The 27,530-nt window shown below is 44.5% G+C and overlaps 1 pseudogene; it reads right to left on the bottom strand.

Moving 5' to 3' along the window:
* Nucleotides 1-281: 281 nt before the first annotated feature.
* Nucleotides 282-26,135, bottom strand: LOC146198945 (arylsulfatase B-like; annotated as a pseudogene).
* Nucleotides 26,136-27,530: the final 1,395 nt, after the last annotated feature.

Here is a 27,530-nt window from a genome sequence, read left to right on the forward strand (position 1 = left end):
AAGGGTAGCACTTCTGCATACACTCGCTCCTTAACCATCTCCTGGAATTCTAGCAGCGAATTTGTCCAAAAGGAAGTTCTTTATAAACGTTTTTTTTTTTTTTTGTATGTCGCGAGATTGCATCAGAGCACTCAGTATTAACGCAGTTGCTTCCTCGATATGGTTGCAATTGCCTGTGGTTCGTCGCCAAAATTTATTGCAAGGATTTTACGGCAGTATTACATCATTTCGCGCAATTTACTCGCAGCACTACTATACAGTATTCGACAGTCGCCTCATCTTCAAAACCCATAGTTAGAAAGGCTGAGCTTGATGGTTTTTACTTGACACTTAGGTGCCATCTTTGGATCCAGTCTGGTTAGAATTAACAAAACTCGGCTCATTTATTATTTCTGCAGCTGAGACACTAAAAATGACAAATGATAAAGCGAACCTCATGGCGGACGTCCCATAATCCTCCGTAGCTCCTATGACCAATTTGTAGTCACCGTAGCGAAGGGCACCATATTCCGATTCGCGATGAGCGTCGTGGAGGAGCTCGATGCGCGGAGATGCATCGCCCTCAGACAGCGCTTGCACTTCTCAAAACCATCCAGTAGTCCAAGACGATGCACGTCACCTCCTGTCGGAAAAATACCAAAGCGATGTCATATTATTCTGATTGTTAAATGCGTTGCAACATAACTATTTCGAGACCACTTGGCGGTGGAATAATTATAACTCAAGGACGTCGTCTCGTTCTTCTGTAGCAATCGATGAGCGCACGGGTTGCATTACAAAACGCCCGTATTGAATGTAACAATCTCATATCGTTTTTAATGCTTACAGTTAACGCAGACTTTGGTGAAAAGATAATTAACATGCCACAGTAAAAAAGAACTACATATCCGTGTCAGAAATATGATAAAATATTCTCTATTTCGGTCGTGACGTCTTACTTTTCTGTAGTTCTGTGGTACTTTCCTGGGTTTGTAGTTCTGCAATAGTTTTCTGTTGTAACAAAAGAAACTTTTATGCTATGCAGGAATTTCTGTTATCACATCTTTTTTAATGCCAAAACTGCACAGACATTTTGTCGTGACAACAGAAAATTATCTGAAGATTTTTCCAACGTGTTGAGATATATGCGGCTCAGTATACGCAATATATAATTGCATATAATATATCTTTATTTGTCTTAAGACTCGATTTTAGCGGTCGCAGTCCCTGACGTAGAAAGCTTTCGCAAAAAAAAATGCGCTAATTGTGATGCGCGCTAAAACAAAAAATAAAATAATCGAACGCTCGATGCTCCGTCGTCTGCCGTGGGAAGCATGGGAGGGATGTCCACCGTTTCCGACATCACCAGCTCATTGTCGGTCGAGGCGAGGGAAACTTCGCCATAAAACTTTACAGTGTCCTGTGAATCGAGCAGTCACTGCGGATGTACACCTGCGGTCTAGTGCTAACATCGCGCTACTGTTAGCGGGCGCGAGACGCGGCTTCAGTTCAGGACATCAAAGTGTATTCATTCGCAGGATAGCCGTGAAGGGTGAAGAGCACAGGCGGGTCCAAAACTACGAGTATTTGCGTACCAGCACTAGGCGCAAAGGCTCTGCAGTGTAACGGAAAGGTAACACACACACAAAAAAAAAATCCGCGCACAACGTCGGGGTTCTTTGATTCAGCCTAGCTGTGAAATTTATTATGGGCCCAGAAAACGCTTTTGTGCACTGATTCTGCCAGACATCATATTTTGGCCAAACAATATGATATGCGTATATTTCAAATCTCATCAGTTTCGTGTATTCTGAGCTTCGCCAATCTCTTCTGTAAAATGATTTGCTTGGCACCTTTCGTGTCATACTGGTATAGAGTCGATCACACTTGTCTAGAGCGCTGGAGCGGTGCTCTGTGGAGGAAGTAAAGTGAAATTATAAGTCAGGTACTGAATCTTACTGATAATACTTGACTTCTATAGCGCAGCTGCAAGGCCATGCAAACTGCACAGGCACAAACGCGTCACGCTTGAGAAATGAGCTGAATTAATATTTCCCGCCATTTGCTCCGAAGCACACACTCGAGCGCTCTAGACAAGTGTGATCGACTGTGTACATTTGCAGGCTATACCACCTAAGGGCAACCGTTACAAACGGGTCGTTGGTTCGCACTTCATTTTACTCATACTCTGTGATCCGCACGATTAAACTTTTGCCGCAGGGATGTTTTGATATGGCATCAGAGTTTTAGTCTCCGGAAATAATAAAGTATTCGGACTTCGAAACTGCATCGCGCTGTAATCGATACTCACACTTTAATCGGCTTCAGTCTGCCTATTATTTTACCGCAGAAAAGCAATCTGAGAGGGTAGTACTCATTACCCCTTATCCGCAGTTACTTCGAAGTGTAAATATTCTAAATATGTTGAGTGTTCTTATACGTAGCGGACCAGTACTGGTCTGAGACCTTGATTATTAGAACTCAAAGCAAACACCTCAAGGTAATGAAATAACAGGAAAAAGCTAGTATCTCCTTTATATACTATAATGTCTCTCCGGTTGAATGCAGCTTATAGAAGAGATAAATTCGTGGCGTACAAGAACCAGGCATAAGTCTGCACCTGGTATCCACGAATATGTTGACTCGTCCCGCTCTACCAAGCGAAAGTAGTGCAGCGCACTGCTGGCGTTTGGTCCTTCCGCCATCGCATCCTCTTTCTCGAACTCGGCCAGCGCACGCTGGATTGTATCGTCGTCTTCTGCACGACCACTGCGACATGTGGAGGTACGCTGTAGTTGCCCTTCCCCTCTATCGGAGGTTTCGTCAGAACCATTTAATCGATTTGCTCGGGAATGGATTAGCGGTCTTGCGGCAATACACAACAGACGCTTTAACGCAGAGGTCCGCAGTATTCGTCCGTGATTATGCGGTGTTTTTATATCGCAGTTTGTCGCATCTCTGACGCTGACGAAAAGCGCTCGCTGTAGCGTTTAACAAGAATGCGAATCTGGTCTTGTTCCCTCCGGGGTAGTGCTCGGTTGGTGTCGAGCCTCCGCTGATCTCCTCGAGTGGGTGAATCATCTACGGGCTGGTTGAGGAGAGCGAGGACTTGTCGAGTGTCCGATAGCGAGTCGAGGAAAGCGATCGTCGTGCCCTTGTTAAGATGCCGGTATTCTCCCGTGAAGTTTATCACCAGCACTTCGGCTTTCCCTCCCTGAATATAGGTGATGCCTCTTGCAACACCAAGCCGTCTTTCCTAAAGCAACAGGGTGTTTGAAATCAAATCAAGTCAGAGTTTATCTCCCATCTAACAATACAAATGGAGGAATCGTAGATGGGCAGTTTGACGAGTCTACAATCGCAATGACTTCCTTCGGTGGATTCAATGCCTGCGCTACTCATGCAAGTGACGACGCTTGAAAACGGTGGCATGTTGCATTTTCAGTCGAAGAAATTTGAAGCGACGTGATGTAGCCAAGTCATCGTAGTAGGTAATTCCTTGTCTGTCGAGTTTTGTGAGTTAAGAACGGAAGTCAATCATCGCTCAATGTTCACTAAGAAAATTCATGTCCAAAATTACGCCTCACGAGCAGTTGTGTATGACCCCGAAGCTGCTAAGATAAATACATCCATTTACTTGCACTCTTGCGGTGCATCGCCCTGACGGAGTAATAAGGTTGCGAACTAGTGGGCTATCCCAAGTGTCGCTTTCTTAAGGTGGAAGGCGAACGGTTCCCTAATTCAGAACAGTCGACTCCGGTGTCTACTAAGGTGGTAACCATGCGACCGTGGACAGTAGGGGCTTGGTGACGCAGAGCGCGCGCTGAACAGCGATGGAAAACGGAATAGGTGGCTTAACGACGCCTACTCTGCCCTAGAGGTAGTGGTCGCTCGCCAAAACGGGGTCGTGGGATGTCAATGGCAGAAATGTGCATGCCGATGCGCCTGCACGGGCAGTGGCATAGAATGTGGCCGGCCTCACCGTAGTGGAAGCATAGTGGGCAGTTGTTCGCAGTCCTTCAGGCGTCGTGCTTCCTGGGGCTTGATGATAATTCGTAGGCTTGGTGGGCGGGGTCCAAGAGCCTGCGTTCAGGTAAAGCCTGTTTGAGTAGAGGGGGCTTGGAGGGTCGCCCTCGGGGTGCAAGAAAACATGTTGCATCGACGGGATGTATGGATTGGGCTTGGTCTTTAGCTGCGATAGACGATGGTGGAGAGCCAAGCTAATGCTGAACGGACGCGTCCACAAGCGTCGCTCTTTCCGGCTGCTCGGAGGATGCCAGGAGTTGTTGCAATTCTTCGAGGACGATATCGCGGATAAGCTCCTGCCGGTTATCTCCACATGTGGGTGAGGCGTCATAGCGGCTTGAGGGGAAGATTTGAAATGGCTGGTTGTACTGGCGGGTTTGGGCGTCCAGGGTTTTCCCAATGCTTGTTGTTTCTTGGATGAATTTTTCCATGGTTTTCCATGGCTGTCATAGGAGACCGGCAAACATTGGCCTTTTGCACCGCACGTCAGGAAGTTCACCTTGATCCCTCGGTGATGTTGGGATCGGCGCGGTTGGAGAGACCTTTCATCTCTTAAACACAGGACAGCACAGATCCTTCAGCAGTTGCATTCTGGACTGAGTGTGGGCATTAGCTTTTTTTTAGGCGACACTTGAAAAGGCCATTCAAAACTCCGTCTTAAATATCTCGGAGTCCTTCAAAAAAAAAAAGTCTCATAATTTTCGAACAAGATTCAGGCAGATCCTTGCAGAGCAAAGTAGACTTGTCTTCGGTTTTCTGGCGTTGTACGTTGACACGCGTTTAGACAGGTCGTGTCAGTCTTCTGTATCCTCACCGGTCGTCCTTGGAAGCATGGTAGTGGATGAATATTAAAGGTTGATTTTTTTTTTTGACGGATGCCATTTTCACGGGTACGTTACTATGTCGAGAGTAAGCACCATCACAAGTTGCCTCCTGGTAGTGACAATGCCGCAGGCAGCAATCGAACACACTAAGATTTCCTGAAATAAACTTTTTATTTTACTGACTTTGAGCTTCAGAAGAATTACAACACTCCGCAGCGGCGATAGCAGCAATCGTACTCAGCGGTTGTCGAATTACGAATGCCCGTAGCACCGTCCAACGCTCAATTTAAAGGTGGCAAAGAAACATCTAGATAAAGCCGCACATCGGGACTACCATAACCTGGAACACTGTAGGAACATACGCCAGTGACTGGAATCCTTAGAGACCGAAGGAACCATAGAGAGTGATGCTCTCTGTTCACAAAATATCAGTGGCGCACTCCGCATCTCAGCCAGAATGACACTGTAGCTTACCGGCTGCCGTGTACAATGTGGGTAGCCAATCGGAGATGTGCATCAGCTGGGATGAGACCCTTCGGCTGTTCTTCAGCAGCGGACTCCACACGAAGGCAGCGACGTGAATCCCCCTTCCCAGAGCGTGAGCTTGGATCCGCGCAACGGCCAGTTGTATCCAAAGTTGGTGGCTATGGTCCCATATGGTTCAGCACCGTTGTCCGAGCAGAATACGAGCAAAGTGTCCTCCAGCATATCAGCGGCATCGAGTGCTTCGAACAAGTCTCCGACCGACTGGTCCAGGGCATCCACCATGCCTTTTAAAGGAGATAAGGGGGTGCGTGGGGCTCAACATTAGTTGCAAAAAGAAAGAAAGTATAATTGGCTACCTTTATTTTATAACATTTATTACCTTAATTTGTCAAAACTTGGTGGCATAAAAACATTGTCGTCTCTTAAGCCGAGGAATTTAACACTTCAAGGTTAGGCTTCCGCGTCCATAAATTTGTTAATTGTTGTATATTGTGTCTTCGTTAGATAACTTACGACCATTCTACTGCCAACCGTTATCAATAGACTGTAAATTTCTGGTATCTTAACATTTCTCTTTCAGTACGAGAATTTATCACTAAAAAAAAAGGAAATTTTAGAATTCCCCTCAATCCTAGCTGAACTGTCAAACGTGTACCGAAAACGACAGGCTGTCACCATTGGGAAATGTACAGCACTCCAACGCGGCCTCCTAGTTGAGCGCTGAAAATCCGCAGTCAACGAATGCACTTAATTTTCAATATCGGGAGGTGATGGTCCGCCCTACACTGCACTTCTGTTGCATTAACGCGAGGCCTCTAAGTCCAACGATCAGCTGTCGATTGTGCGTTCGTCTGAAACCGAAGAAATGAACATAACATTGCCAAATAACGCCGAACCAGGGGTTTGAACCTCTTCTTTGTGGGCATATTTGAAACCCTAGCCTCGAAACAAAAAAGCTAAAATAAAACGCCAAGTGTCTGCACGCATACTTCACTTTTGCCGGCCAAGCTGCCGGCAAAAGTAGCTTCTAAAAGCTCGTTATCGCAAACAAAACGTATACCTTATCGATATAGGCTTAGTATAATTTCCCTGTCGTTGTCTTTAATATAGTGGAGGAATAATCAAAATTGCCACTGTTTCTCCAGCGGCATTAGCCTCCGATTTAAGCAACTCTTTTCGTACACATTAAACACAGCTTTTTTTCCTTTTCATAACAAGGAAATAAAAGGAAACGGAAATAACAAGAAGAATAAGATTGGGATGGAACGCATTTGGCAAGCACTCGCAGATTATGACTAGCAGCTTACCGGTATCGCTAAAGAGGAAAGTATATAACAGTTGCATCTTATCTGTACTCCCTATGGGGCTGAAACGTGGAGGCTAACCAAGAGGGTTCTACTTGAGTTGAGGACAACTCAGAGGGCTATGGAACGAAAAATGGTGGCGGTAACATTAAGAGATAGGAAGCGTGCAGAGTGGGTCAGAGAAATATCTCAAGCTACTGACATTCTAGTGGAAATTAAGAAGAAGAAAAGGGCATGGGCAATACATGTAGTGCGCAGAGAGGATAACCGATGGTCGCTTAGGGTAACAAACTGGATTCCAAGGGAAGGAAAGCGTAGCAGGGGCGGCAGAAAGTTAGGTGGGCGGATGAGATTAAGAAGTTCGCAGGGGTCAAGTGGATGCAGCTAGCACAGAACCGGGTTAATCAGAGATATACGGGAGAGGCCTTCGCCCTGCAGTGGGTATAGTCAGGCTGATGATGATGATGATGGTGATGGAGGTGGTGGTGGTGGTGGTGGTGATGATGATGATGATGATGATGATGATGATGGTGATGATGATGGTGGTGGTGGTGGTGGTGGTGGTGGCGGTGGTGGTGGTGGTGGTGGCGGTGGTGGTGGCGGTGGTGATAAACACAGCTTACCAACTCGGATTGTGCTCGTTTGCGCCCTACTTTTCGAACTATTTTAATCCACAATAAATAACGTAGCCATGGCATCGAGCCATTCGCAGCCGTTACTAATTTTACCTTCGTTTACAATCTTCAATAAAAATTTATGGAAGAAAAGGAAATAATATTACCAACGACACTGTTAAATAGCTATCCTCCTGAATGAAGTAGGATGCTTTTTTAGGCTTTGAATGTACCATGCCAATCTTTAGACAGCACATGCCTATTAATGAAATAAGTAAAGTTCTTTTAAAACCTGACCGTGGCATGCATTGAACAATATTTTCTTCATTGTTCAAGTAAGCAGTTTAAAGTTTTTCTATGAATAATTTGCAGTACCATTATCACGCCCGCGCTACGCTTTACCGCTTAAGTCAAACGTTGATGTGGCACATTGCCAACCCACTTAAACATTTACGCAATAGAGTTAACGAACGCATATTAATCTCAAAGTCAGAAGCGATGTCTGATAACAGAGTTTTCCCGAAGCCGACCTAAGACGAGTCCTTCACTTTTTCAGAAGTACGGTGATTGCAACTCTTATAGCATGCACAGCATTCCCTCACCTGCGTATGTTTTCCTATTCGGGTCCCCGATGTATGAAAACTTGGCAACATTTGCTTCAGGAGCTTGCAGGAAATCCATATCGTTTGCCCTGTGAGGGGCTTGGTGGGCCATGAGCAAGAGCAAGGGCTGCAAGAAACGTGGTACCTATCTATTATTGAAGGGATGCGTTTCAAGTCGCAGTTTTAGAGGAACGATGAATTACTGTGCTAAACGGTGTCAGTTGCTCTCTCTTCCCTAAGAGCAAATCGGATAATGTTACAGATCTCATTGATCCGCTCCAGAAACGTGCACACTGGGTCCTCTATTCATGTAAGTCAGCAAGCTTCCTGGCTTAATGTACGAATCCTTGCGCTTCGATTGATCCTAAACAACACGATTAATAGAAAAGGCAATTATGATAGGTAACTGTGCAAATACAGCTCAGTGATGGTAATGGTTGAGTTGTTCGGACGCTTGACTGCTCCCAAGGACCCACGTTCAGCCTAGGGTGCGGCGGCCGCTTTTCAATTGAACAACAAAAAAAAAAAAAAAAAAAAAAGGCGCCCGCATACTCTGCGGTGCATGTCCATGTTACAGAACGCCAGATTGTCGAAATATTTGAACCCTTTATATTTAGTAGCTTTGCGGGTTAAACGGTTAGAAAGGTGGTTCAGAAAGTGGCAACCAAATGCGCACATTTTGTAGAGGAAGCTCTTTGCAAAGTGCTTGCCGCGGTTTAGAAGTGCTGAAAAGCGAGATGGAAATTTCCAATCATTTTAAAATTTCCAGCTTTCGCTCAAGGCGGTGACCCGCGCATTCGACCGCTCTCCACAGTTCCCGCACGTTACGTTGTCTGGTGCGGATGACGTCAGCAGTTCAGACTGCTTTACAGTGCAATCATTCGTTCGCCAGCACCGCAGCGAACACGACGGGCTGATCGACCAGCCCGACTGGAGGCTGTGCCACGTTTCCTTTTCCACTGTCTTCAATGTTGTCTAGTTGTTGCGTGGGAGCGAGTGGCAAAAAAAAAAAAAAAAAAGTAAAAATTCGAGCTGGGTTGACTAGTGACGCTTTCTTGGGTAAAGCGCATATCCGGTATGCAATCCTTGCCATAAACTCAAAAGCACCCAAATAGAAGTAAATGGCCCGCAGCCTAGCGCACTCTTGAAAAGGTGGTATATTGTACTCCTCAGAAAAGGAGTATCTGCTTCACTCTCGCTTACGGAGAGGTATTTAAGGTACTGAAAGGAGTAAACGTTTTACTTCTCTCAGGGCAGGGGTAATTTTTGGAGTATATGTCGGGTCACTGAAAAGTTATCATGGCATCTAATAGGACTGTTAAATATTCGTTTGAGGAGTATTTGAGCTCCTTTCTTTCAAGTACGTTAAGCAGGCAATTCTAGAAGTAATTTTTACTGCTATAATGTGGCATTCAGAATGCCAAAAGAGTATTGTTCACCTAATTAGGGAGCTCATTTTGTACACAGCACTTCTACACAAGCCTAATATTAGAGATTTGTATTCCACAGTGAATACATAAATGCAATTACAAACATTGATTTCAATGAATGCTTTTATTGCTACAGAAAATTTCAGCCCAGTATTTGGCAGCTGGCTTCTGAACTTTCCAGAGAACCAAAGGAGGATTGCCTTGACCTACGTTCTTCTTGGTATCCAGTCTGAAATTAATGAAAAGAAAAAACGGAGATGGCACACTTTAGCCATGGTGGGCACCTTTTGAGTCATTGCTTTTCAACATTCAGGCATCTTTTGTTATCACTGCTTATGATATGACGTCAGAGGTGGCTCCTTCGGAAAGAAAGAAAGAAAGAAAGAAAGAAAGAAAGAAAGAAAGAAAGAAAGAGAAAGAAAGAAAGAAAGAAAGAAAGAAAGAAAGAAAGAAAGAAAGAAAGAAAGAAAGAAAGAAAGAAAGAAAGAAAGAAAGAAAGAAAGAAAGAAAGAAAGAAAGAAAGAAAGAAAGAAAGAAAGAAAGAAAGAAAGAAAGAAAGAAAGAAAGAAAGAAAGAAAGAAAGAAAGAAAGAAAGCAGTTGCACACATATAAGCTTGCATAATATTAGACGGTTCAAGTTTAGCTTCAGTCAAGTGTAAATAAATCAATTATGAATAGATTTTAGGGAAGCCGCCATTGTTAAAATTATTTTTTACGATGAGAGATTAGCGCCAGTACTACATACATGTATTAATTACTAATCTGCTTATTATCAACCCGTTACTAGTCGGCTAAAAGCGGCTGAACACGTTTTTCAGGATATTTGAAGCTGCAAAATCTCTTTCATTAAAAGAATATAGGGTCACTAACCAATTCAAAGTTAATAAAAGTGTAAAGATGTTTCGGAAACCTTACGGTTTCCTTGTTCACAACCTTTATGCCACCACCTGACCAGACCATGTTTGGTCAGACTCTTGAATGTGATGCACTGAATAAAAACAACAGTCACTGGCGGACCTTTCACATGTGAGTAATAAAACTGAAAAAAAAAAATGTTACAGACGCACTAGTCCTTTCTTATTGCTTTTGGCTCGTTTACTACACAGAAAGGAGCAATGTGACTATTTTTGCGCCGCAGTTTATTAAAAAAAAATAAGTTCCTCATGCTTTCTAGACGAGCGTTTAAATTTTAACTAAAATTACAGCACGTGAACTGAAGGCCCGCGTCTTGCGCACCCGCAGTGGGAATTTCGGTAACCCGCAGCACCGCATTGTTAGGGCGCCGTAGGGGGAGCTTGAAGGACAAGTAGGGGGAGCTTGAAGGTTCATTGTACATTGTAATCCATTTCGTGTCCATTACGGCCCTCACATCCTTATTTCCGGCCCGCCTGTTATTCTGATCTTGCTCTCGCATTCCCAGCTGGAGTCTGTCGACTGGTTTTTTTTTTTCTTTGTTGCCTTCTCAGTATCCGCAGTTTGAACAGTAGCACGAAAGGCCTCGCAAGCCGGAAAAGAAAAAACGAAGCTTAAGCGCTAATTCTTGCACTTTCGCGATACAAAACGCTTGCAATGCTCAAAGCTAACGTATTGTTGAACAGAACGCCCAACCAACAAAAGAGGTAGCGCGATGTCTTTTCCACCTCATGTCCGCTGCTAAACAACCACGCCGCGTTTCGACACCACCAAGCATAGAGGAACATATTCGTAGCCTGAGATACAAATGTCCCACTTCGTTAGGACAACGCCATTTACCATGCTATGAATACAAAGAATAAACACTACATGTTTCTGTTGCATCGCTGTGTCTTTTTAAAACCACCCAATAATATAGGTGATACCTTCCTTTTGCAATTGAAACCTTTATCAAAATACACGAGGCTCGATAGGTTCCTGAGTTTTCACCGCGATCGTAGCCTGGACGTCGTTACCGTATAAGTTGAACATAAATAACAATGAGGAAGTTTGCTTCGCAGGAGAACAGTTGATACTCACAACCGGACATAGCAACGCAAGGAGGAAAAACGCAACGGAAAGTAAAAATACATTTCCAAGGTACTTACTTTAGTGACCACTGGATAAACTGTCTCCACGGGGCAACGACAAAACCATTTCACCTCGGCACCCCCCCTTCCCAATATCTTGCGAAGATCGCAGCCTGTCGCTGCACAGGGCAGAAGAGCTGGCATAATTACATATGCATCAACGGCCTAGCCAGCATAACGAAACTTTTCACTGACTTTTTTACTTATCAATAAAAATACTGGTTACGCAGGTTATCTCGGCCGTTACACGTAAATTAGCAGCAAACGAAGGAGAGGCCATCGGCACTGAGCAAACATGCGTCATCCGCCCATGGCCATTTCAGCCCGTCGAAGTGACAGCAGTCAACTTTTGCCTGTTAAGCAAATTAGATATATTCAGGCGTTCCGTCTACACACAGTTTCTTGGAGCACATTGTTACACAGGTCGATGGAATACAGCCTTTGTATCGCGGCAAGCGCGCACAAAAAGAAAAAAAAAAGAAAGAACCCTCGAAGTGCAGGCGGTGGCAGGGATCATGAATGCTGATGCGTCGCACACCGCCATGTTGGTTTGGCAAAGCTAGGCATGGCTAGGCCACTCGCGGGTCGGCCACGCGCACGTCGGAGTGAAACATGTCGGACAAAGAAATCCGACATGTTTCACTCTATTAATCTGATTACTCTTGTAGTCATACACCAAGCGTATGCTTTACTGTAGCCAAAGCGGCTTGTAAACAGTACGTTTTAATGGTCCGTTTCGCTTTCGTGGAATGCGCCGGTCATAAAGGAGAGAAATCATCACCCTCTCGTGCCGAGTAAACCGAGGAAAAGTGGTTTGGAAGATGACGAACGTTTATATAGATGGACAAGGTAAGCGTCAAGCGCAACGGTGTTTGTATTTGCTCCTGTCTAAACCTGGAACTTGCTCGTGTATTTCTGTCCAGAATTAATCTTGCGCACTTTCCCGACGAACAGATGACCCTTTAAGTTATTTGGTATGCTGATCATTACTTGCTTATTATCAAAGAATAATCTTAGGTGTTTGTCGAACGTTTAGGGGAATCGCCCAAGGAGGAGTAAATTAGTAACAAAAGGAGTAATTACTCATTCATATTGATTCAAGCGTTTTCATGGATGTCAGTGAGTAATTATTCCGTTATTATTAATCTTAGATTAAACGCTGAATCTATGGAAGGCGATCGCTCGGTTTTGAGATGACATACGAAGGGTCTCGAATTTACCGCCGGATTGCAGACGATAACAAGTTCATGGTTTTAGACATGGACTTCCCGCTAACACCACCTAATGTGCGCTGAACATATTTGCTATCAACCGGAATTTATATGTTGCCTTTTGAATTTCAGTGTGCACTTTTGCAATCACATCTGCATATAACCGAAGTCGTGCGCTTCGGCATTCAGGCAAAAAAATTCCCTCTCTCCAGAACGAATTGCTGGTCGGACGTACCACAGTTGTGGCGTAATGGCGACGAATTTTGTCTCACACACAGCTATCTCAACGAAATTCCATTTTAAACATACACTCGCACTCACCACGTCTATGGACATTGACAGTGCTACCAATCCCGTCAGTTATACGATGTATAAACTGCTTAATAATAAATGCCTCCTGAATATTCCTTAACAATCTGTATTGCTCTAATCCTATAAATAGTTTTTGATTAAAACATTGGTTACTTTTTTCGCTTCAGCTCATCAAAATATAGATGGAAATGCTTCCCGCCGATTTTCTTTTTCTGATGACAACATGAAAACAAAACAGCTTACCTTAGACGCATCTCTTGCTTTAATGATTACCTTGGCTTGGTCAGTGAACCGTGTTGTTGCATAAATGTCATCTTCGATCCTCAGTGGCTCAGTATCGTTCCAAAAATCTAGTCCCCTCTGCCCCATCTATGAGACGTGAATCATTGTGCAAAGAAAGACGTGCGAAATAAGAATCAAGGTAAATATATATCTGAAACCCTTTCTCTTTCAATCACATTTCGACATCTAACAGCACTAATGTGTTGCTCTATTTATGGACGACGCTGGTTCTAAATCTGCATGCACCTCTTTCTGCCCCATATTATAAGCGCCAAGTTCATGAACTACCTTTCGTTAAAGCTGCTTAAATGACGATAACATTTCGAGTCAAACATGGCAAGAATGCTTGTATCTTGAAAGCTCCCACTTTTTAGACATGGAAACCATTAACGCACAAAAAAGATTGTTAATCGAGTTAGTCATGTCTTTCCTCGTCCTAACAGGCAAAGTTTAAAGCGCATGTATTTTTAATTCTGTTTTCGTGTAGATGATTGTGTAAACATGGCAGGTAACTAGGCCCTGCCTCCCATGTTGCTTGCTTTTCTTACACCCCCTTCCTGCCAAAAGAAGCAAAGTAAAGTTTCGGAACACAAGTGCCGCCTTAAGGTGTAAGTTAAAACTCGATGTACCGAAGTTAGATCGAGAATGTGTGTGTGTGTGTGTGTGTGTGTGTGTGTGTGTGTGTGTGTGTGTGTGTGTGTGTGTGTGTGTGTGTGTGTGTGTGTGTGTGTGTGTGTGTGTGTGTGTGTGTGTGTGTGTGTGTGTGTGTGTGTGTGTGTGTGTGTGTGTGTGTGTGTGTGTGTGTGTGTGTGTGTGTGTGTGTGTGTGTGTGTGTGTGTGTGTGTGTGTGTGTGTGTGTGTGTGTGTGTGTGTGTGTGTGTGTGTGTGTGTGTGTGTGTGTGTGTGTGTGTGTGTGTGTGTGTGTGTGTGTGTGTGTGTGTGTGTGTGTGTGTGTGTGTGTGTGTGTGTGTGTGTGTGTGTGTGTGTGTGTGTGTGTGTGTGTGTGTGTGTGTGTGTGTGTGTGTGTGTGTGTGTGTGTGTGTGTGTGTGTGTGTGTGTGTGTGTGTGTGTGTGTGTGTGTGTGTGTGTGTGTGTGTGTGTGTGTGTGTGTGTGTGTGCGTGTGTGTGTGTGTGTGTGCGCGTGTGTGCGTGCGAGCGTGCGTGCGTGCGTGCGTGTAAACACCGGGTGTTTCTGAGAGCCTCCAACATTTAAGAGAAAGATAACAGGCTTCATAACTATTTTATCCCTGGGGCTATAATTGAGGCTACAGAAGATACCAGGTAAGATTCAAAATGCATAAATTTGTCTTCTGATTAACTAAGCAGTTCTTTTCCTTTTCCCTTTTGTGCATATTTTATTGATTCCTATTTTTGCATTTATTTTCCGTATTTTATTTTTCCGTTGAGAGGGCATGCAGTACTTACAGAAATAGTATCCCGTCCTCCAAATGAAATTGCCACGAAAACAACTTTTCTTTTAAAGAAACAGTAGCATGCCTTACAAAGTCCACAATTGTCTCCCTGATGGGCAGTTTCACAGCGCTAAACGTATGCACATCTATCCATCCAGATGTTTCGTCACTCTGCTGGCATCATCTGAGAGTCATGTGGATGCACGGCGGTTCGGTGCCAACGTCGATTCGACCATGGCCTTGCTGATCGGAGCTTCGTCGGTACATAAGGCGCGCAGGTATTCTACTTGCAGTCCTGCATCAGAGAATGCATTATCGGACCGGTCTACGGCGAACGTGTTGCTGGCGCTGCGTTATTAGGTGAAACTTCCGCCTATTAATGTGACATCTTTGGGCCTCTTTTTTCGCTGCTATAATATATCCTTTTTTCCTTTTTTCGCTACTTACTATTCGGAGGACTAGCTCCGATCTGGAAATGCAGCTTACCCTTAATGAAAATGGGAAGTTAAATATTCTATTAGGTTAATTACCGAGATAATTGAAACCTTCTGCTCCTTACCTGGTGTCCGCCGTAGTCCGCATATAGCCTTAGAGCTAAAATTAGTGAGTTACCTTCTTTTTTAAATATTGGGCATTACAAAAAAAAAAACGAGAACGCCCGGTATATAGCCTCAAATTCTAGCTGTCAAGCATCAAATGTCACAGAAGAAGAAAACGCTTTAAAAGTGCAAAAGATACTGACCCATTCGACGTAGTGGTGGTAGTAATCGGCTGCACCATTGTAGTATCCCAAAAAAACTGTCAAATCCCCGTTTTGTGGGCGTGTAATCCAAGCTTTTGTAACCGAGATGCCACTACCAGAAGAATATACACAAGAAAGGATCAAACGATCACCGCTGACACCTGCAATGTGCTCACGACTATAAAGACGCTTGTGAACGAAAAAAAAAAAATCTCTGCACAAGGAAAGAAATAGCTACAAAGTCTTGAGTGAGTTCAAGTGCAATATATACTTCTGAAAAGGTGCAGCGGTGGCGTAGCGGTAGAAAATCCGCCTCGCAGGCAAGAGGACCGGGCTCCAAATCCCGGTGCCGCGCAATTCTCCACCGGATGAAAAAAAAAACAAAGAATCCGCGTGTCGATGGAATTTCATAAACAGGTTTGGGGTGCGACCTGATGCCGGAGAACACCTCCGGCAACGCACTCCCTCACCAGAACAGGAGTTGGCCACCCTGGGGCAGTAATTGGCCACAACCTCCCATGATAAGCTCCATAAAACCCCGGTCCTCAGTCACCAGCGGCTGCGCAGCAACTGGCTACGGCGGCGGTCAGACCTTTGACACAGCAGGGGGTGCTAAGAATGCCTGGCTGCGCTGGACAGGCCCCCATTAGAAACTGACGCTGGCAACGTTTAATGCTGGAACCCTAGCTAGTGAAGCTAGTTTAACAGTGCCGTTAGAGGAACTAGAGGGCATGAAATGGGATGTCATAGGGCTAAGTGAGGTTAGGAGGCCGAATGAGACATATACTGTAGTGAAGGATGGGCATGTAATGTGTTATCGAGGTTTACCAGAGAGGCGACAACTAGGAGTGGGTTTCCTTGTCAATACGTATATAGCGGGTAATATAGATGAATACTATAGTATTAATGAGAGGGTTGCAGGCATCTCAATTAAGCTTAATAAGTGGTATTAACTGAAGGTTGTACAGGCCTATGCACCTACATGTAGTTATGATGACGAGGCAGTTGAAAGCTTCTATGAAGATGTAGAATCGGCAATGCGAAAAGTAAAGACGCAGTATACTGTACTAATTGGCGACCTCAATGCCAAGGTAGGGAAAAAGCAGGCAGGAGACAAGGCAGTAGGTGACTATGGCATTGGTTCTAGGAATAGAAGGGGGGAGTTACTAGTTGAGTTTGCAGAGCGCAATAACTTACGAATCATGAATACCTTCTTCAGCAAACGGAAGAACCGGAAATGAACATGGAAAAGGCCTAACGGAGAGACTAAAAATGAAATCGACTTCATTATGTGTTCAACCCCCGCCATTATGCAAGATGTAGAGATAATCGGGAAAGTGCAATGCAGTGACCACAGGATGGTGAGGTCCCGAATTAGCCTAAATCTGAAGAAGGGACGCAACAGATTAGTAAGAAACAAACCCATCAACGAATTAGCGGTGAGGGGGAGGGCAGAAGAGTTCAGGATCTCGCTACAGAATAGGCATTCAGCTCTAACTGAGGATGGCGACATTACCCTAGAGGCAAGGAACAATAATTTCAGAGATATCATTACTGAGTGCGCGGTAAAAGCAGGCGGTAGGATAGTTAGAGAGGATATCGGTAAGCTGTCTAAGGAGGCGAAAGATTTGATTAAGAAACGCCAGAGTATGAAAGCATCCAATCCAACAGACCAGATCGAATTGGCCGAGATATCAAAGCTAATCAATAGGCGCAAGGTGGCCGATATAAGGAAGTATAATAATTGAGCATGCTGTAAAGAACGGGGGAAGCCTTAAAGCGGTAAAGAAGAAATTGGGCATAGGCAAAAACCAGATGTATGCGATAAGGGACAGGGCGGGCAACGTCATCACGAATATGGATAAGATAGTCAAAGTAGCCGAGGAGTTTATACAGATCTCTACAGTAGCCAAAGTAGTCAGGACCGTAATGAGATTGGCGGTAGGGAAAAACAGTCAGACGTTGCACCAGTGACGAAGGACGAGGTCAAGAAAGCACTAGAAACTATGAAAAGGGGGAAATCAGCTGGAGAGGATCAGATAACTACAGATTTGCTGAAGGACGGGGGGGATGTCGTGCTAGAAAAACTGGCCACCCTGTATACGCAGTGCCTGGTGTCATCGACGGTGCCGGAACCATGGAAGAATGCAAACATTATCCTCATTCACAAGAAAGGGGACTCTAAGGACCTTAAAAATTACAGACCAATCAGCTTACTGTCTGTTACGTATAAGGTATTTACTAAGGTAATCGCTAATAGAATCAGGACAACCTTAGACTGCAAACAAGCAAAGGATCAAGCAGGATTTCGGAAACGGTACACTACTATCGATTATATCCATACCATCAATCAGGTGATAGAAAAATGCTTGGAATATAACCAGCCCTTATACATAGCATTCATTGATTACGAAAAAGCATTTGACTCAGTTGAAACCTCGGTGGTGATGCAGGCATTGCGAAATCAGGGTGTAGACGAGCCGTACGTGAAAGTGCTGGAAGATATATATAGTGGCTGCACAGCAACCATAGTTCTGCATAAAGAAAGTAACAAAATTCCCATAAAGAAAGGTGTTAGGCAAGGAGACACAATCTCCCCAGTACTATTCACAGCTTGTTTAGAGGAAGTATTCAGAGACTTGGAATGGGGAGCAGTTAGGGATAAGGGTAGATGGAGAATACCTCAGTAATCTGCGATTTGCTGATGACATTGCCTTGCTAAGCAACTCGGGGGATGAACTGCAAATAATGATTGGTGACCTAGACAGGAAAAGTAGAAAGGTAGGCTTGAAAATCAATATGCAGAAGACTAATGTTCAACAGCCTCGGGAAGGAACAGCAGTTTACATTAGGTAGCGAAATACTGGAAGTAGTAGGCGAATATGTCTACTTAGGAGAGGTAGTAACCGCAGATCCGGACCACGAAAAGGAAATAACAAGAAGAATACGATTGGGATGGAGCGCATTTGGCAAGCACTCGCAGATTATGACTAGCAGCTTTCCGGTATCGCTCAAGAGGAAAGTATAAAACAGTTGCATCTTGCCTGTACTCACCTATGGTGCTGAAACGTGGAGGCTAACCAAGAAAGTTCTACTTAAGTTGAGGACAATCCAGAGAGCTATGGAACGAAAAATGGCAGGGCTAACATTAAGAGATATAAAGCGTGCAGAGTGGGTCAGAGAAATAAGTTACCGACATTCTAGTGGAAATTAACAAGACGAAATGGACATGGGCAGGACATGTAGTGCGAAGAAAGGATAACCAATGGTCGCTGAGGGTAACAAACGGGATTCCAAGGGAAGGAAAGCGTAGCAGAGGGCGGCAGAAAGTTAGGTGGGCGGACGAGATAACGACGTTCGCAGGGGTCAAGTGGATGCAGCTAGCACAGAACCGGATTAAGTAGAGAAATATGGGAGTGGCCTTCGCCTTGCAGTGGGTATAATCAGGCTGATGATGATGATGATGATGATTATGATGATGATGATGATGATGATGATGATGATGATGATGATGATGATGATGATGATGATGATGATGATGATGATGATGATGATGGTGGTGGTGGTGGTGGTGGTGGTGGTGGTGGTGGTGGTGATGATGATGATGATGATGTGGAAAAACTTATTTGTAACAAACCTTTTCATTTTGATTTAATTATCAAACTCTGGTCCCTGTAGCTGTAAAATATAAATACAGGGGCTTCTACAGAACCCTATGTTTTGTCTTCAGAACGTAGTTTCATAATTTCTTGCCGCTTTGAGCGCCTAGATGACAGTAGAAATATTTTCTGTGCTTATCAAGTAGGATTGTCATTCTGGCAAATTGGTATTCGCTCATTTTGCTACGGCGCGAACAAATTGCAAAACATGCGAGAGCGCAAGAGCCACATACACTTTCAAGACGAAATATGTACTTACCAGTGATTGTATTGACATTATATCTGGTGCGCCATATCATTGCGTACTCAATTCTACTTCTGTCTGAAGATATCATTTTACGTGCGCCTATTATTCCCGCCCTCTTCACCCCAGAGACAGACTTTTACTAAAGCCGGTTTGGGAGTTTACAGAGGCAGAGGAAGAAGCCTTTACATGAGTCTGCAGAGGCAGGGCCGACGCATCAATGTAAGCTTCTAACGTTTAGCACAAAGCGGATATAGCTTAATAGCATATTAATAATAATAATAATAATAGCATAAATATTACAAGAAGGCTCTCTAATTACTACTGTAAGCTTTTCGCATACTGTCCGGAAATTTTTGGGGAACACAGGCAGCGTGACACGGTTTCTAGCCTTTTCCACTTGATAATTTTCTCCCCATGCAGTCCAAAGTATTTGAAGCATGCTTGAAAAGTGTCTTTGCTGCCGAACAGTGCTCGTCTTGAAATAAAAATCCTCGCGAGGATCATTGCATGTCTTATGAAGCCATCTGATGAGAAGCTAAAATCAATGCACAGCCGGATCTACACCTCTGGGAAACGTTCAAATGATATAGGAGGTTCTCAAGCGTAATACTTGCGGTGTCACCATATGGCAACAAGTATTTTCAAGAATGTTGAGTAACGTTTAGAATCGTTTCTATGTATACACGTGCACCAAACAACAGCTATTAACGCTCTAAAAAACTGCCTCAAACAACAGGCGTCTGGTAGGAGCGCCGTACTAAGTGATGATTAAGAATGTCCTCCATGTGATGAGCCGGTGCTTCAGAGCCAAGTAATTTACTTCGGCATTCAAAACGTCGGCAATGACCGGTCGCCAAATGTGCGACATTGGCTCCCCTCGACTGAACGTATTGAAATTTCAGCAGCTCCTAGTGCAAAGGTCAATAATAATAATCCGAGCGCCTGCTCAAAGCTTTTGAAATTTTTCGAGCCGTACACAAGATATCAGCAATACTTACGATCACCGCGGTTGCAAGTGACCTAGAAGCAGCACTTTACTAGAATTTTGTAACGAATAATCATATCAGGAAACTCAGCGCATATATGGAGATTAATTCGAGCTAAGTGGTGCTAGTTTCTTCATATATGTAGCTTGGTATCAAGCTTCGGTGGTTATTCTGATTAAACCCCAAGTTTATTTAAGAAATGTTTTTCTCCTTCCTTCCAGGTACACAAAAACAGCAGTATTGAGCATCAGGCGCGCGCGCACACGCACACGCACACGCACACGCATGCACACACACACACACACGCACACGCACACACACACACACACACACACACACACACACACACACGCACACGCACACGCACACGCACACACACACACACACACACACACACACACACACACACACACACACACACACACACACACACACACACACACACACACACACACACACACACACACACACACACACACACACACATATAGCTCGTCCCTGCGGCTACGAAAGTTGCACTGAACACTTAGCTACACAAGATGACGATACCGAAATTGTTATCTCCATTCTCGTCACTCACCGCTTCCCGCAGGAAACCTGACGGAACCTGACGCGCGCGACACGCAACTACAGTGTACTCTTCCTAAGTGAGCTAGAATTAGTACCCGCAGTAAGTGATTTCGCCGATGTTTTATTGATATGTGCTTGTGACGTTGAAAAAATAAAGCACTTTACGGCCACTAGTCGGTTTCGAACCCTCGGCACCGTGAACAGGCGAGCTTCACTGGCCACTGCATTGAACCTCAACGCCATCTTTATTGCTTTCAAGGTGCGATAATGTAATATAACAAACACACTACAATACAAAACACTCTACTAAGCACAAGACAATGAAGCACTATAAAATACAATATAATACGCGTCAATTTCACAAAACCGCGACACTATTAGCCTGGAGGGAGTGCTCTCATTTCTTCATTTGTTTTAGAGGATCCAGGGTAGAACGAAAAATAGAAGAGGGGGGGGGGGGGGGCTACACAGTTTGAAAGAGCCATGGAGGAAGGAAACAGCTTAGGAGAGGCCCTTGCCACCCTTGCCATTCCCAATGCATTGGAGAAAGTGTGGCGGAAGTGAGGTCAAAATAGCAACGACGACGCTGTTGCTATGAAAACTCGGGCCCTAGCAACAGCGTTGCTAATGAGCGTCGCGAAGAAAGAGAATGCGGAGGGTAAAGGAGGAGGAGAGACGTTGCAGCGTTCGGTCGCGGCGCGGCCGCGCCGGCTTCAAAAAAATGACGTCAGGCCTCTCCTAAGCTCTTTCCTTCCTCCATGGAAAGAGCACTGAACAAGGTTGGAGGGGGAGCCTCAGTTTCCAAGCTAAGCCAACGTTTGGACAAGCGGACTTGTCTTCGTCTGGGCACCGCGATCATCACTGGAGGGAGAGGGAAGGGGATGGGGCAGAAAGAAGTAGGGCAAAGAGCGAACGAATGTTCCTTCTGTAGGCATTTCTGAGCCTGGAACCAGAGATCCCGCGGCCTTAAAAAAAAGCGGCAGTAGCAGGATAAGATAAAATGGGAGGAGGCGGAGGATTGATGATGAGTCAGCGCCTAAACAGGTTCGATAGGCCTTTTTTGATAGGCCTTTCTTTAAAGGTACCCGCCGGGTGGCGCCGTGGTTAGGGTGCTCGACTATTGTACGCAAGGGTGCGGGATCGAATCCCCGCTTCGGCAGCCGCTTTTCGCGGGCGATGAAAAGTAAGGTGTCCGCGTGGTGTGCGTTGTCAGTGCACGTTAAAGAACCCCAGGTGGTCTAAATTTGCGGAGTCCTCGACTACGGCGTCTCTCATATCCTGCATCGGTTTGGGACGTTAAACCACGAAAACCCAAACCAAACCTTTCTTGAAAGGGGACTGGCATCCCAAAGAGTCCTGATAAAGAATACAGGTGCAAAAGAAAAAGTATCAGAAGCTTTAGAAAAGGAGAAGAGAGGAACAAAGAAAAAGAATAGCAACAATATAAGTGGACTACACCTGCCAAGCCCATTGTCTGAAGAAAAAGACTCAAGAGGAAACCAAAGTAAGCAGTCATATGAAGGAAATATGTTTGAAAAAACACGTGAGCTCATGCTATTGCGGAGGGGGCAGAGAGTGAATACGTACTGTGAACAAACTGTACAATTGACGCTTTGAGATAGCTTTCCCGACTAGTTATGGCGCAGAGGGAATATATTTATGGGATGTTAATGCTCCTTTTCAGGTTTTTGTTCCTGTTGGTTCCAATGTTCTAAATTTATGAACTTTATATGCGTCGCTATATTTTTTGTCCCTTAAAGATTTAAAGCCTGACTGGAGAATAAATAATATAATTCCTTCGAACTTATGGTCTTTCTGGTTGAAATGGTGGGAAATTAGTTTCGGGAAGTTTTTGCCTGCGTCGTCCCGATGGCTATTAAGCCTTATGTGCATTGATTGCCCTGTCTCTCCGATGTACTGTTTATGGCGAGAAGGAGCATTCTAGAATATAGATAACCCTTGTTGACTGATCTTTCATTTGCCTTAGTTTTCCAAATAGGACTGCAAACACCATCTCGTGTTTAACTCGCCAGGCGCTACAATCGTACTGTGCTTTGCATGTACGTCTTCATTTCAAACTTTCCTGCTTCATAGATCCAGAACTCACCTTCATCAAGTTGTCAATTGAAGATTCGTTAAGCGGCCCTAAAATATTATAGTGTGTGACCAAACAGGTCTTGAATCACCGAATCAAATCTAGCGTCCTACCGAAACCAGAACCGAATTGGCTTCAGACTATTAACCACTCTTGAATCGATCGAAGAGACTTTCGTGCTTACCTTTCCAAAAATGTGGGTTTCGTATCCAAGGTCCTTGAAGTGTTCAGGCATAATTTTCAAATCGAGTGATAAACTGTCAACTGATGCTGGTTGCAAGATCCCATAAATGCCTTAAATGATAACAACAAAGGACATTCATTGAGAGTCGAAGAAGACCTACAGTCCTAATGCGTATTTCTTTGATTCATGAACGTAGGGAGGAATGCAGGAAACAATTTTACCTATCTTCTCAGAGCTTTCTATTTGTCGTGATTAGTACAAGACAAATGACGAAACGTGCAACCCGTGCTCTATTTCAAAGCAATGATATTGTTGAGGACGGCACCGTTTTGTGTACGTTATCTCTGTAAAAAAGAACCTTGCTAATTTACTGCCTGCTCATAACCATTTTGTTAGGTAAATCTGATATATTTATTTATTTATTTATATTACGGCCAAACTTCTGTTGTTGCAATTCAAAATACTGCCCCGTAATGTATAGCGTCTTTGAGTGATGTGTAGATTTAAAAAAAAAAAAAAAGGTTCCGTTCCAGGAAAACGCAGGTCTCAACAATGAGATAGACATTTTTTACTGTGTTTGCAGAAATCTTAAAAACCGATGGGGCCAAATTTTTCTAAACATAAAGTTTTCTAGCTATTGCAGGGAAAGAAAAGGACGAAAATTGGCGTTTTCCGTATAATGTGTGAACCTAATTAAACTGCAGTATGTAACATCAATCGCTTTCAATTTCAGCTGTCAGAGTACGCGCGCTGCATTTTTGCTTTCAAAAGACGACAAAGGACGACTTCGGGGCCATCAAGGTGGCGATCAAGCTACACAATGTAAACACGCAATATCACGTAGCTAATATTCTTCCACAGCAACCATCTCTAACGGTCCGAGAAGATCGCGTATATACTACAAACTTCAGTTCCAGTTAGACTTAACTTCAGCTCGACTCTAAAAATACAAACGCCGATAACTTTTGCAAAGGATTGATATGTATTGCTCTCTTCTATAGCTTAAACACCTGTCTTGCTTGTCTTTTACTACTTTATCCGTAGATATTGAACTAAACCAAGGCTCGCCTAACACGTTGTTTATCCGACTCTCCAATCACTCTCACAGGCTGTATTGCGCATGAAATTGTGCCAGAGCACTATACTTTCGGATTCCACCTTGTTCAGATCCACACGAAATAGTATTGAAGACTCTTCACGTCGACTATCATTGCGCATCGAAATACTTGAAAAATTCTTAGACATCAACCCTGAATACGGTACAGCATCGAAAACCAGCTCCGACTACACTGAACCTTCTTCTGGAGTCAAACTGCTGACAGCAAGTACGACGACGCCAAAAAATGCTTGCGCCGTTCAAACTAATTTTTGTTTGGAATTACAAACGAACTCTGTGAAACCTCGGAGCAGTCTGAAGGACGTGTTTCTTTTTCTCGGACAAACTTGATATCTCAATTGAAAGTCATCAAATCGAACGTGGGAATCGGTTGGGTCAATTCGAGACAGGCAAAAACTGCACATAATTCTCCAGCTAGCGCATTTAGGAGGCAAATCCGGAATATTTCTTGCCGGTCCGACGCTATAGAAATATGATTTTTAATCCTCAAGGATTTTCAGTTAAGGCTCTCGTAGCTAGAAAGAAACTTTTCACTTAGGTTCGACAGAACAGCGCCACTTTTAAAATTCCTTTCGACAAGCTGCTGATCGGGAAAAAGGATTTCACTTAAAAGGCACATTCGGATTTCGTTGTTATACTTCCACCGTAGCGTTTACTGCAAATACCGAGGGGCCGGTAATCGCCTCATCCTTATCCTCACCAGCGTACTCACCCAGTCGACACTTGCGCTACGAATTCGGTTTTGCTGACTACTATTTGAAGTTATCTACTCAAAAAAGAATCTGTTGAAGCACTCTTGAAGACCACCGCACTGGCATCGCATTATTCACCGAATCCTGACTAACATTTCATATAGATTATATCGAACTATTGCACGTTAAATTATTTCCCTCCTATCGGCGAGGCAGAGTGGGTCGCTAGGGAGACGGCATTCTTGCTCCGGTGAAAACAAACCTTTCTTCCCCTCGAGTTGATATCAAATACTATAGCGAGATATTGTCTATTAAATCTCATTTTCCTGCTTGCACCAACATTATAGTTACATGCTATAGAGCTCCCGACACGGATCTTTCATTATTTAGTGACCTTCGCTCTATCCATGAGAACTTGTAGTCTCGATTCTCTCACGCCAACTTCATACTCTGTAGCGGCTTCAACTTTCTAGACATCGATTGGGACAACTTGACTACATTATTTTGTCCAACAAAATATTTCTTAGAACTGGTCCTTACCTTTAACCCTACCCTTTTGGGTAGGGTTAAAGGTAAGGACCAGTGGGTGGCCCAAACCGAGTCTCAAACATTCTCGACCTCGTTCTTTTATCTGATCCAGATTTAGTTCAATCGCGTTCGTGTATTAGTGCACTAAGTGATCAATTTATAGTAAAATTCAATCTTTCCATCAAAATTCCTATATGCTGAGCGTCCGTTAAGTGCATCCGTGATTATCCCACGGCTTATTTCACCAGCATTAACTCCAACCTTGAAGAATTTTTTATACGTTCCCAATCCTTATGCACGCCAGACCCCTAAGTGATAACTGTTGTCTTTTCAAAAAGAAATTAGCATCGCTTATGGAAGCCTGTGTCCCGCTTATGTGCATTCGATGAGATGTGAATAAAACGTGGTACTCAAATGCGCTGAGGAAGTTATCACAAAAGAAAAACGCCTATTCCATAATGCCAGGAAAACACCTTGCGCTGCGAAGTAAAACAAATACTTTTAAAGTCTACATGAATACACGCAGTTGCTACAGTCAATAAAACAAACAATGTACTGTCAGGATCTCATAGAGATACTGCGGACAAACCCCAGGAAATTTTAGAACTTACACCCAATAACTGCGATTCGCACAATATTTCTCTGAAGGCACGAGACGGCTACTATGTTCCAATTTCTGAGCGTTCTGATGTAGCGCATTCCTACTTCACCCCAGGGTTTACCCAGGAGCCGGCAGAAAGCAACATTTCTGTGCCAAGCCTAAATTATGCACCTATGCCATCTGCCACCATCTCAATGAAGGGAATTTTAGGCCTCATTGACAAACTAAAGGCATCCACTTCCCCTGGATAAGACAATATTCCTGCTAAAATTTTCAAATCAAAAAAGATTCTGCGAACCAAATCCTGCAAATCAATTTCGCCAAGTCTGTTATTATTGATGTCAGGGTGAAGAGGAGCAGAAGACGAAGAGGTCGCCGTTTCGTGCTTGGACCGGACGTCCCTGGACTAGGCCAACACCGGCTCTGCGGTCTTCGCACGTCTTTTTTGCCAACGTGACATCTGGTGGAGGTGCGGGGTGGATCTTTCATGTACTGGACGCTCCCTTCAAGAAGCGACTTCAGCTAAGGACGCACTGCCAGGGTAGAAACACCTGTTCACCACGCCAGACGGCGACTCCGTCGCCTATCTCCCGAATTCGGCCCGCTTCCCGATCTACGGTCCACACGCACGCAGACTGTCACTATGAACACAAGAAATAGCTGCCAATGTCCTGCCTCACCAGCAAGATCCCCCTCGTTTTCATGGTCTTCCCCATGAAGACGCTGTGGACTGGCTAGACCAGTACGACCGTGTGGCCATGATTAATGCCAAGGACGCTAACGCGAAGATGCGCCATGTCCACTTTGCCTTGGAGGACTCGGCGAGAACCTGGTACGTCAGCCATTAATCTCGCCTGCAAACATGGGACACATTGAAAGGAGAATTTCGGCAGGCATTTATTAGCACATTCCAAAAATAAAAGGCCGTCCTTATACTGCATAATCGCATCCAGCATACAAACGAAAGGGTGATGGTGTACGCGGAGGAGATGAAACTACTCTTCCGGCATGTTTGAACATGCCGGAAGAGAGGAAAGGGCGTTACTTCGGAGATGTAAAAGAACAGCTCTTCGCCGGCCTGGTTCGCTGTACGCCAGTGACCGTGAATGCTTTCGTCACGGAAGTTTCTTCCATCCAGAGAGGGCTTGACATGCGGACACGGCAGTACGAGCGCATGACTATCTCCATGCTGTCCACATGTACTGAGGGATCCAACATGTCATCAGGAGACTCATTGCGTGAGACCATGCGAGCCATTTTGCGCAAAGGGCTGGCTAAACTCTTGCCTACGTCGGCACAGCCGCAAGTTGCATCGGTCACCGATGTTTTTCGCAAACAAGTACAACAAGCATTGGGTGCCTTGCCGCTTCTTGCAAGCCCTCCACGACCACCTACAATAAGTTACGCTGAAGCCGTTTGCTACCGCCTTCAACACCATGCTTCGAAACACCTGCGCTAGCCGCTCCGCAAATGCCACCTCGCCAGTCGACTGTCGTCCAGCGACCCAGACGCCGCCGAACTGACATCTGGCGAACCGCTGACTACCGGCCGCTGTGCTACCACTGTGGCATAGCTGGTAACGTTT

Source organism: Amblyomma maculatum, chromosome 2 (genome assembly GCF_055883805.1).
Source record: "Amblyomma maculatum isolate TAMU_Amacu chromosome 2, ASM5588380v1, whole genome shotgun sequence".
Taxonomy (NCBI): Eukaryota; Metazoa; Arthropoda; class Arachnida; order Ixodida; family Ixodidae; genus Amblyomma; species Amblyomma maculatum.